The following is a 13,566-nucleotide window of genomic DNA, read 5'->3' on the forward strand; positions in this document are numbered from 1 at the left end:
TTGAAACTAAAGTAAATGAGATTTTCAGTATCGACTTTATAAATTAAACTGTGTATCGTTCCGATAGTTCGCTATTTTTTTTAAGCAGTATGGGCGATTCATCATAATCGTCCTCGGCCTCTAGTATCGAAAATAACATGTCATTGATATGACGGATAATGGTAAGAGAGAGAATAACAAAATTTAACATATTAATTAACAACAACAACAAAAAAAAAAGGAACAGAACCGATAGTCTGACAGTTACAAACAGCAGAAGGGCCACAATAGACCATCAAAAACAATCACAATTAACGAAACGGAGAACTGTAGGTTTCTCGTTTTGACAGATAAAATTGGAGAAGTCTAATTTTAAACATACTTGACGAATTGTTGGTTGATTCAATGTCCGATGGAAAAGGGGTTGGTTGTTAAGAAAATCTCCTGAAGATCAAAATTTCGTAACACAAGAAAACTAATTCCTTTCGTTTTTAAAGAAGGAAATATTGCGTGAAAAGTCCACCGGGTAGCATTTTCGTGAATGTAAATTCGGGGAATGAGGTTCCGTTTAATAAAAATTTCTGCAACTTAAATTTTCAGCTACAGCATCCGAACAGATCAAACTTACTACAGAAGTATTTTTGTGCGGTTTATGACTATGCGGGAAAAGCAGACCTTAGCAACGGATATTGTAATCCGAAATGAAAATTGGGGTTAAGCACGCATAATTTAGAGATAATTAAACAACAATTATTCTAAAAACAATAAATTACAAAGCAATGTATGGCTTTTTTTTTTTTTTTTTTTCAAATTGAAGCTTTATTATTTCTGAAAAATGCATGGTTACCCCAATTTTCTTTTGAGATACCAAATTAAAAGCACTTGCTTTCTCCGCATAGTTTTAAACCGTACAAAAATATCCCTGTATTAGTAGGCACCATCCATACGAAACCCGAGTATCTCAGAGATGCTTAGAACGTATGCGCAGTAACAAAAGTAGGCACCCCCCGGAACGATCTAGTAACGCAGACGACACGATTTTAAGTATTTAAGGGTCTTGCTGACGGGTGCCTCGAAATACCGTACAATAACGAAAAACAGTTAAATAATGTCTGCAAAATTCTATGTCGCATGTATGGCATTTGCACTGCAATCTGAGGATTATTCTTATACCAGAGGTTTTCTTTCTTCTCTCTCCTCGCCTAAAATTGAGCCGGTCATCCTGGATCATTCAATCCCGCTGTCATCAATCCCTGTGGCGGGTGAAAACATTACAAAACTTGTTGCAATCGGTTCGAGTTCTGTTGTTTCGTCTGAACAAACTCTGAGTTTTCCTGATAGTCGCTGAGGAAATCGCATGGAAAAGATGCCGTTTTTAACCAAAGCCAAGGTTAACAAATTTATTGCAAACAGCCGGGAAAGCTCTTAGCAAGTAGTCACCACTGATTCAGTACCGCAAGCTGGAAGAAGTGGGACTGAAAACAAATTTTATCTTTTTAAACAGTTACTGCAATATCGCTGCAAGTCGCATCGCAAGTTTACTGTTTAAAATATTGTATACATCGTAAGCTCTCAAATGATATGTGGCATGTAGGTAAATCAGTAACATTTCGAAGAAACTCGGCACCTCAACGTAAGGATCTCTTTTAGTTTGTTTCTACGATTTTTACTGATTGTATCTCCGCTCGTTTTATCCTCTGCAATTGCATTACGTGTAGGTCTTATTGCTTTTTTGCCTATCAAAGTTATTGTAACGCAATGAGACAGACTCAGTCAATAATAATAACACTCTCTTGTTCAGTTTTTATCAGTACTTGCAGAAAAATCCAGCAGTCATCAAGAATAAATAGAAAAATGTGGCATCGCAGACGTCCTAGCAAATGGTGTTCCTTCAGATGACCCATTCGTGTCAATCTAATGTGCTGAATTGCTGTACACTTGCCGTTTTCTGTGCTTTACACATTGTTTTGTTTGTATCTAAGCTCTGGTTGCTTTTTCCAATAGAAAATCATGTTAATGTTCTTGTTTAAGTCCAACGTATATCGCCCCAGTGGCACAAGTCTATTAAAAGCGGAGTTTTTAATTTGACTGAAGGGCGTTTTATTTCGGGAACTAATTTTTGTGGATAGAGATCAATCCGCAAAATCCGCAAATGATAGAACCCGCAAAATTTTCATGCTACACTGTAGTCGAATTTCACTTGTGGAACAGAAACTGGATTGCGGCCAAATGCTTAAACAGATTTTCATAGACGATGGATGGAACTTTCCACTGATATGTAGAAAAGCCTGTAAGTACAAACCACTTTAATTTGTAATTTATTTCTTTGACCTTGGGCTAAATCGCATGTTGCAATAAGTGCTCAAAGTAGATAAACTTTGTGCCCTCAGATTTATTACGGTCATTAAAGCTTATGATTGCAATTCATCACATTTTAAACGTGAAGGTTTATAGCTTATAACTTGCGAATAAGGAGCTTTTGAATTATCTGTATTCTCCAGAACTAACAGCTGCAAGTCTTGCAAAATTCACGATCTCGCTAGTGGGTTTCGAACACCTCCCGGGGTGCGATAAGTCCGAACCACAAAATTTTAAGAAAATTAAATTTCTCATATTTGTTTATATCTACTTGCCAAGAGCAGTTGATGGAAGAGTTATCAGTGAAATCTATTTTTTAGATAATAATTGAATATGAAGTTCTTAGGGATAGTTCATTTCCCCGGGAGTTCAGTACTTGATAAGGTTTTCCAGTTGTAGTCTTGAACCAGTTTCTTTATCACAATATAATCAGTACATAGCATTGACAAAGACAGAGAATTGATAATGAAAATTTTAAATTACAGCTGTTTGGTCCGTTTAAATAGAAAAAGAACGTACCCGGACAAAAACTAGCCTACGGGCCTCGACACAGGCCTTCGTTGAAAACAAAGTTGAATTCAATTCTCGTAGAAAACATTCCATGGTTGTGAGAAAATCACCGGCATGGGCATCAGTTTGACACGAGATCCGAGTGTTCTTTTCTGAAGTGGAAACCGATGCATTCTGTCATTGCGAAACCCGAATAAGAAAAGTCAAATAATAGACTGACAAAAGAATGTTTCTAAAGAAGGAATAAACAAAAGTCTGTCTGTCTGTCGACGTTAGTTTCCCCTTACCAAAATTGTGGAAACATAAGGAATTGGAAATTAACAGCATTTTACTAGAGTGGCTTGTGCACTACGCGAGAGAGACAAACCATCAATATCCCACTCGATCTTAAAACTCATAAAAAGTTTTGTTAAATCTTTTCTCCAAAGGATATAATTCAAGAATCGACCATGATGGTGGCTGGGTACTGATTGTGGGCAAAAATCGCAGATAATTCACATACCATGTTCCATAACCAAGCAAGGAATTGTGTCCTTGTAGTCAGTCAAAATTACTACATTTGTCTCACGATTCCGGAATCCAATCGATGGAACGAGACCTTGGTAAGGAGTCAGGCTGTACCTTTACTTCAACTCAGATTAAACATAATCAGTTTTTGAATTTTGCAAGTTTAACTCACAAATTCAGCTTCTTCGGTGAACAAGAACTATCTTGGGCAAAAAATTAAAATGTTTTGAACAAGATTCTCAGCTGACCTGAAGAATGTTCCCTACCGTTCTGGCCACCAACATGACAATGACGTACGAACTCTAAAAATAATTAAGGTAAATCAATGATGTTTAAACCACAAGAACTAAGCACATGGTATATTTTGCTGTAGCCATTTTTCGTAAAACATGTGCAAGCTAAGAAAACTCAACGAATAAAAGAAAACACCGGGATTTTGGCCAGTCAAGAGAAATCAAAGGACAGGAAATGCCAAAAACAAAAGTTAACAAAAATCACTAAATTACCATCTATTTAAAGAGAGAAACTAAAGAAATGAACTCACATGACACTTGCATGCATCATCAGATATAGATTAGGGGTCAGTAGTTCTACTTTTTTGTCAGTAGTTGACAATACTGGCTGAAAGAATTGCTGGCAATCTAATTGTGATCAACGTAATAATTGCACTGCAAACTTACGGCAGAACTCCGAAAAGATAATTTTTTAAGACATCTAAAAACTGCTTCAAAGATTATAGCCTTCTCTAATACTTAAATTGGGTGTACTATGCTTGCTACATATCTTGCAGAAACATTTTTACAAACAACTGGTATTATATAACAGATTCTGCCGAAAAAAACCTGCTTCAAAGGCCACAACTTCCACTAATACTTGAACTTGGTGTTCTTGAACAACTTTATTGCTTGTTTAAAACATAAAACAATACTAAACTGTATTATATAGAATAAGCTCGTAAGGGTTTTTCATTGTTGTAGTACGTGTTTGTGAAATGATGAAAGATTACAAAACATTGCTTCTCATCATGTCGACAAACTATAAAAGCTTTGTAACTCAGTTGTCGGGGAATACTTTAAGGACGTTCTGGCGTCATTGCAGTTACCATGGCAACAGGTACGCGCTACAAAAGGACCTCTAACTTTCAGTTTTTGCAAAATACTTAAAAAAATAAGTCAAGTTCAAGCAAGAACCGTGGACGATAATCCTGCTGGTATACGTTGGATCAATTGTTGATCTGATCGGCTTAACAAAGACAAATGATAAAAGAAGCAGAGACCGATACAACGTAGAATTACGGTTTAGTAATAGTATAGTAACCTTTAAACCGTAATTCTACGTTGTATCGGTCTCTGCTTCTTTTATCAAAAAATAAGGCGGCGACCTACCGTTTTTATTGCTTTGTTGGAAAGCACCCTAAATTTTTTAACGCCTTTAGAAATATGACAGAAAGTTATCTAGTAGATCTTGTGTTATTTCAAAAGAGGCATTTTTTCTACTAGACAAATTTCTCCCAAACATTTCTATTTGAAGTGACATACTGAATGTGCCATGCGTGCAAAAAAGCAAGATAGGTCACCGCGCAAAATTTCGAGATAAAAACAAATGTTTCTGCAGCTTTTATTTCCGGTTCGCGCGATTTTACGCTGCATTTCCACTTCCGGTGTTCTGCGCGTGCGACTTTAGACAGACATTTTGATTCATTCAGCTGACGCGTACAGTTATGGCGTGGGTGGGTTACGCGTGAGAACGAGGCTAGAACCCTTTCGAGCCTCCGAAACTACCTCAAAGGCTATAGTTTTCTCTAATATTTAAACGCCGTTTCATATGCTAACTACATATTTTGTAAAAAATGTAGAACAGACATCTAGCATTACAAAATATATATACCTGAAAATTGCTTCAAAGGCTATAGCTTTCTCTAATACTTAAACTTGGTGTCATAAACCAAGTACATATTTTGAAGAAAATACAAAGCCAACAACTAGCGTTATAAAAATTATTTACCTAAAAATTGCTTCAAAGGCTATAGCTTTCTCTAATACTAAAACTTGGTGTCATATACCAACTACATATTTTGTAGAAAATACAGAGCAAACAACTAGCGTTATAAACTGATTATTTACCTATAAATTGCTTCAAAGGCTATAGCTTTATCTAATATTTAAACTTGGTGTCATATACCAACTACACATTTTGTAGAAAATATATATATAAAAACAACAACAACACGCAGCGTAATAAGTTTATCACACGAAAAACCTTAGTTGCTGCTTGAACACGGCTTCACTATAACTGAATAAAACAGGCCTTAACAAGAAAACTGAAAATAGTAAACAACAGATAAATGACTAGCATAGAGAAATCAACACTAAACCTCTGCGGTATCTCAATTATAAAGTAATAGAACGTTTTAGTAATTAAGTAGAAAAAACGAATTACAAACTCCATGGGCCTTTTGGGTATGTCCTTACTCCGTTCTCAACGTTTCGTTTTATCTGCAAAATCTATAAAGTGTACTTTTATCTTATTCCAATCTAAGAGTTGAATATCAACTAACATAGTACTAATGTAGACTGACTATTTATACTTATATGACCCAGTGAGAAGACCAAACGAAAAAAAAACTGCCTCGAGGTTTTGGTGTAGGAGGCGAGGGCAACGATCGGCCGTTCGCCACGAAAGACGGCAAAACATGCCACCTTCTGCTCTTTCCAATCAGAGCTTAATTTCAGGAACAATTTAACAATTTAACAATGAAACCAAGTAATCGATTTCACTTACAGTTTGTGAACAGTTAGGTCTAGGGCAAGGGCAAGGTCCACTCCAGGTGTACTGTATGTGTATTTTTCCGCTCAGTGTCAAATAGGATTAACCACTACCAGGACATAACCTTTTGAGTATCAAAAGTTGCTGTAAACTATGCATTTCATTTACCTTCTACACTTTACTACCCTTATTATGAATGCTTCTCATAGAGGAGTGTCGTTATTGCCTCACTGTTGATACTTTGAGGTCTTACCATAACATACCTAAGTTTATCTAAAAACACTTTGCTTAGCGTCAGGTCTGGTACTATATAATGTGCTTATTATATGGAAACACTCCAGTCGAATTCCACGTAAAATGTCTTCTGTGAAGGTCTTTGTGATATCGGTCTGAATTTCCATGCATTGTCTAGACCAATTTTTTTTTTATATTTTCCTAAAAAAATTGAACAATAACTCAAAACTATCAGAAAATTCGACGTAAACTTATGGTCTCAGGGACGATCATTTTTACAATACTGTACTGTTAATAGGTTAGAAACGTTACCCCAAACAAAAATGGATTCAATACTGAATCAAGCAAGCTTATATGTCGCTTGATATGCAACTATGACACTCCGTTAAATTGTTGCAATTCCTGAATAATTTGTCCCATATTAGGTCTCGCTGCTGGATTTTGTTTCACACATCGCCGTATCAGACCTCGAAAGCTGCGATTCGTTACAAATGCCATTTGTTCTCCACGCCTTTCAGGATCAGGCAGTTCGCGGATGCACATTTCACAGAGAAGGATACCGAAGCTGTAAACGTCAACCTAAAAATAGTGACAATGATAAAACTTAATTTAGTGCAAATTATGCACTTCAAATATTAGAGCTACACCTTTGTTTCTTTAGACATTCACGTCCATTAAGTGCCACGTCATTAGCTATTTTAGAGCGGTTTTCAGTTGAGTGTATTGTTACATCTTTTTATTGTTTATCGTATTTATTTTCTTTAACAGGGCCGCTTTGAAAAGCACGTCCGTTATTATTATCATTATCATCATCATCATCATCATCATCATCATCATCATTATTATTATTATTATTATTATTATTATTATTATTATTATTATTATTATTATTATTATTATTATTATTAAGAAAAAAGGGCACTAGTGGGTTGCTTTGTCCTGGTCGTCACTTCGCGTTTGCTTTGGTTTCGCTTTACCTCGCTCTGTGATTAGTGCACAAAATTCGCACCACTTTCTCAACTAATAAGTAACAAAACCAAAACCAACCGAGACTTGCTCGCATGACTTTCTTGCGCTTGGCGCCGAAAACATGAATGTGATTCGAATTCTAAATGGTTCATTGCGCTGTTTGTGTCTGTTGTGATTGGCCAGAGTAATCACTTTGGTTTTGATTTTGCGACAGGCAATCGAAAACTGCTCTTTATTGTGAATCGCCGTCATTATTCAAGAAAGATCAGACATCTGTAATGTTTTGCCCAAAGAAACCACAGGCTGCATTCCTTCCCTGATGATCATTTGTTACAGACGACAACAAAAGATTTACCATCACAAGAACGTTGTGCACAGACATGTGAGGGTGAAGTTGAAGAGCCAGATGTTTAAGTCTTAGTGCTGATGCTGCTTAATTCCTCCAAAAAAATTGCTGAGGTAAACTCTAGAGTGCGAATCAAAATTATTTTAAGACTCTGATCTAAGTTTGATGTGTCAGTCGGTTTTAGAAAAAAACCATTTATTTAGTGCTCAAATGGAAATGGTAGCCAGCGAACAGTAACGCAGCCCTTCGGTTATTTATTTATGTTATAAATAATTTGTATTCTGTTCCTCTGTTTGTCAAAGTTGAATAAAATGTTTACCGTTTTATAGAAATCACACGGTTACTTCACTCATTACCAACCTTAGTCGTTTGATTTGATGACGTAAGTGCTTCAGACGCGCTGTAGATCATAGCTCCAGGAGCCACTGTCATGGTCTGCTGCATGAAATTAGCAGTGCCGTAATCTGACACTTTGCCTCTCCATTGGTTGCCCTGTCTCCATAGCAACACGTTACCGCTACTAATATCCCGATGAATGATAGGAAAAGGTTTCTTTTGGTGAAGGTAGTTAAGAGCACAAGCTACATCCAGCGAAACAACCTTGACCTCTTCGTCAGAGAGCTCGCGCTGCTCTAACAACGCCCGCAAACATGTTTCCATTAGCTCGGTGACAAAGAGAGGACTTCCCTCGTCATTTGTTGCTCCAATGAATTGTAATAAGCAAGGATGGCGGCATCTTGAAGCAATATTCATCTCTCTCTCAAATAAACGTCTGTTATGCGGAGATAGAATCAAGTCGTGAATTTGCTTCACAGCTACAGTACAGCCACAATACGTTCCCTCGTTAACGCTTCCCCAGCCACCTCTCCCAAGGAGTTTGTTTGTTATGTGAATTTCATCGCGTAAAATGACCCAGTCATAAGTTTCTTGGCGACTCTGTTGACTTATGGCAGCTTGCTGAGCTGCTAAAAGAGTCGTCTCTAGTTCATTTAATTCCTGGTTTTTCAACATCAACCGTCTTTCTAGGTTTGCCCGTTCTTCTTCTTTCTCTCTAATTCGTCGCTCAAAATTTGTTAACTGTTGCTCCATCTCCCTCAAGTGCGAGTTTTGTCGCTCCAACTGCTCGTCTCTTCCTCGTAACTGTTCTTGGCAATTTTCCAATTCCCTTTGTATGTTATCTCTTTGTTCTTCTGTCTGTCTTAACTGTCGGATCAAGTTGGCTTCACGTTCTTCTTTTTCTCGCGATTGTTCTTGTGAGGAATGAGGCATTGCTAAACAATTAAAAGATTTGAATAAATGACATAACCTCAGTAACAGTATTTTCTTGTTTGCCTGCATAAATTGTCAGAGGTTACTCCGCTTTGAAATTCAGTTATTGTTACCACACAAATTGTGTTGAGTGGAACTTATGTTTGTAGTAACTAGCAGTGACTTAACAATCTTCAGGGATTTATCCTACTCCTCCCAAACCGAAATCCGATTTCTCCTGGATCTGGTCCATTTTTCAGTCATTTACTACCAGCTAATTCGAACCTCGTTAACTCGAATTCCCTGCCAACTCAAACTAATTTTACTTTTCCTGGAATCAAATTGACTTCGATTACTCGAACTCTATTTTAAAAGCATTTGTCGGAGAACCTCAATTGCCAGAACACAGCTAATCGACGTGTTAAAATCTTTTTAAAATCTTTGATAGCGTGATTGTAACATACGGAGAAGTCCTTAACGTTTCAATAACGTTTGACCATACTCGGTCGAATTACAAAGAAGAAGGGGGGATGAGGATTTTCACATTTCAGAATTACTGTGAAAAATTAAGTGGGGTCAACTTTGTCTCAGACACGCAATTTTCATATCAACGCTCCCTAAAGTTGTCTTTTGGGGAGGGTTCTCTCGGGTACCCAAGACCATGAAAACGGGCCTTTGAATTCCTTACTTAAGGAAGCTTGCACCAGTTTTTCTGCCCTTCATACTGTACCACCTTTTCAACTATGGTAAAATTTTACTTTCTGGTTGATTTTCAAGCAACAGCTGTTCCTATAGCAATGGTAACAGAGAGCCTTCATTACAAACAATGTCTGCTATTTTGTTAATTGTCTAGTCAGACACTTTACAACAAAACTTTAAAGATTTAAACGACTCAATATAGCCAATTTGTGGTTGAAATTGGAAAAAAATCTGTACAAGAGCCTTTCCAAATAACCAAAACAAATTTTTACGAGCCTATTTTAAGTTTTTCCCACATTTTTACTTGGCCGTCCTGTGGAGCCCAAGTTATAAATTCGGCTTTCTTCGCAGGCTTCAAAAGTGCAATAGGGCTCTAATGCGCGTGTGCTAAGTGTTGGGCAAGTCTGAGCCTTTTGTCTGAGCCGGTTACTGTATCTGTCGATGGATCGCGAATGTAACAAAGCTTCTTGCGTCAGGAGCTCCTGGGTGCTAGGTGTGATTCAACCAAGTTATCAGTAGACGTTGTCTAGCTGGACGACATGTTAAATGCGGCAAGGTGTCGATAAAACAGTAGTAAGGAATAAGTTGCAACTTGAAATCGTAAGGGGAACTATTACATCCCTTTGTTTGGGTGGCAGAGATGACCCCGTGAGTATATTTATACTTCATTTGCTGTTTTCAGTTTCTCAGAGATGTTGCTTAAGCATCAAAAGTGATAACAAGTCCCGCTCTTACATTAAACTTTCGCCAATGAAAATCCCTGTTACCCGACTAAATGCCCCTCCGAGGATGTTGTTTACCTTGCTATTTGAAGCGGCATCTCATTAGTGACTAAACTACTGAAACTCAAAGGGAATTTCTTTGTTTGCCTTCAAATTTGAACAGTAGCTAGTTTAACATATAAACAACAACAACGTGTCTGCAAATTTTTTCTTTCGAAATATTTTTTCTCCGAGAGCGGTTTTTGTACGATCACTCCACATCAACTGTACACGGCCGTGCTATTTCCCTGTCCAATTAGGCCTTTGAATTTAAGATAGCTTTCGATTAACAACCGGACATGTCTGTCAATTTTCGGGCGGATCGGTCCAACCGAGAAAAGTGGTCCACATCGAAAGGTGGACCAGTTTTTTCGAAACTTTTCCGGTTGGACCGAACCGATCCATTCAGTTTTGGACCGAAATTTCCGGAAATTTTGGTTAAATGGATCGCGCCCTAAATTAGCGAAAAAGCAAAATTCGTTTTGACTTGCAGTGATTCGGATGCTTGCATTTAGAGGTCGTGAAAAATTCGACAATTCATTTTATTTCCAAATTCTTGGTATAGTTTGATAGCCAGCTCTATAAGCTCTAATTTGATATAGGGGTTTAGGTATCTACAGTTGAAACTGGACGCGCTACATCGCTTGGACGCGAGACACTTCTGAAGGAATAGGGTAACCTTAAGATATGATTGCTGGCAAAATTGAAAATGGCTTAGAACGTGGCTTTGTTAAACACCGTCTAAACTGTCTTATAATAAATGACCATGTTTAGTAATGTATTATTTTGTTTATTCATCCTTTGCGTGACATTTTCGGTTGAACTACATCTCGTTTATCGCAAATACAAAGTGATGCCTTAGACTTTCAGCGAGTCTTTTATCCTTCACCTGTCATCAAAGACTGAACTAACGTGCATGCTCAAATACGCCTAATACCACGACGCCCAAGTATACACTCCACAGCGTCTTGTTTCGTTAAAAACTCAACAAGTTATTAGGGATACTAAAAGTATCCCTGAAAGAAATCCTTTATCAATTTTAGAGTTGATGGTAGCACACCATTTTTAGACTCTAGTATACGTGCTAGCTAGTACGACTGTGAATTGAGTTGTAAGCGTTCAGTACTTATAAGGGATATATCCCAGGAAGATTAATTTTACTTTTTATAAATGAAAACTTGACCGTGATTTTGAATGACAATAGCAGCAATAGCTAAGCCCTTTTGAGATTGCAAAGGGACGAGATCAATTACACTGCGAGGACTTGTTTTCGACACCACTCATTGTAAAATGACGATGGCTTTCTCGTTTTCCCGTCAAATGGACACTAGTTCACGTGTGCGCGCTTTTTTCCCATCGGAAAATCTCGCACTCGTACCAAAATCTAAAAGTCTGTCAGTAACGACATACCTGGGATGCCACCATTGAGGTTTTCCAAAACAACATGAACAGCCTGTCCAAACGTTTGGGCTTTTCTTTTGGCTAGAAACTTCAAACCATAGAGCTGTCTTTGGACTCTCAGTTGGTGAAACAGTTCTGTAGCTTCTTCGTATTTTGATTCCTTTGTCAATGCACAGTCCATAACCACCTGCCATTCAAAAAATTCAAATAATAAACACACCTCATTTGCCAACTTAGATTATCATTCCATATATCTGTCTGTTTGTCTATCTGCCTCACTGTCTGTCTATAGTCCATAAATTGATAAAGTACCTACTATCCACTACTAATTTTACAATGATGCAAAAAGTTTCTCCAACACTCCTTCACATACCATGGTATCTTGATATTTTGTTGCAACTATTCTGTAACTATTATGAGGATTGGATGGGATCGTGATGAACAATGACGTTCGAGAGTCCTGAATAACCACCACAGTACTCCCATGCGTTTTTTTCACTGTTGTAGAACATTACAGATGCTAATATAGAGGCAATGGAACGTTCAGCACTACAACAGATGAAGAAAGAGATTAGTAATAAAAAAAATGATAACAGCATGCTCTGATGCATATGAACCTTCTCATCCCCAACTCTCTTCTCTCTCTTTCTCTCTCTCTCTCTCTCTCTCTCTCTCTCTCTCTCTCTCTCTCTCTCTCTCTCTCTCTCTCTCTCTCTCTCTCTCTCTCTCTCTCTCTCTCTCTCTCTCTCTCTCTCTCTCTCTCTCTCTCTCTCTCTCTCTCTCTCTCTCTCTCTCTCTCTCTCTCTCGGCTGCATACAGATAAGCTTTAATTTAATAACAATAAACACAATTAACTTTATTTTACACAAGTTGGTTTTTCAGAAGAGCCATGCTAACATGTGTTCCTTAAAATAATACCAACATACTATAGCTTATAATCAACATTAAGTTATAAGACAATTAAAAAAAGACAATAAATATTACACAATCTAAACATAACTATGCTAATTAAAATTAGCTTACAATTCTACAGTATGAGTATAATTAACAACAAGTATTAAAAACAACAACAACAACAACAACAAAATCAGATTATCAAAAAGATTGTCAAATAATCACTCTCTTTCACTAAAGGTGGCAAGTTGTTCCAGGCTTTTGCATCACTGTATGCAAATGGACATTTACAAAAGTTGGTTTATAGGCACTGGTAAACTGAGATTTAAGGAAGAATTTCATAAATTATAGGTGCTGTCCAGAAAGCAAGAATAACCAGAAAGGCATTTAAGCCTTAGAACGTTAAGCATTTTTAATTTTATCTTTTTTATCTAAAGATAGCCAGCGTAGTTCTTTGCATATGTGGCCGTACCTAGGATTTTTTGTCTGTGGGGGCAAACTCCGCACACCCCTCACAGGGGTCTACCGTATGCAGACAGGGTTTCTAGTTGGACATTAATTTTATTTTCACTCCTACACAGAAAGTTGCCTCTACGACGTTTAGAGAAAAAAAAACACACACACACCGATGCTTTTTGTTTTAAATTGTCATGACTTTTTATGGAGTTAACGTCATGTTTAGCTTGAAGCAAATATTGTCTCTCATTTTAAAACACAGTCGATGCACTGTTGTAAACAAAGGGAGAAAATCACTGAGATTCCACAATTCAAACGCACTATATCAGTGGAGCGAAGCATTTGCAAAAACACAGTCGTTATTTAAATACAATTCAAGCCTTTTCAGTATTACTGTGACACGTTGCATAGCTCTATAACACGCTAAAACGATTAAGA

Source organism: Pavona decussata, unplaced genomic scaffold (assembly GCF_977016875.1).
Source record: "Pavona decussata unplaced genomic scaffold, jaPavDecu1.1 SCAFFOLD_470, whole genome shotgun sequence".
NCBI lineage: Eukaryota > Metazoa > Cnidaria > Anthozoa > Scleractinia > Agariciidae > Pavona > Pavona decussata.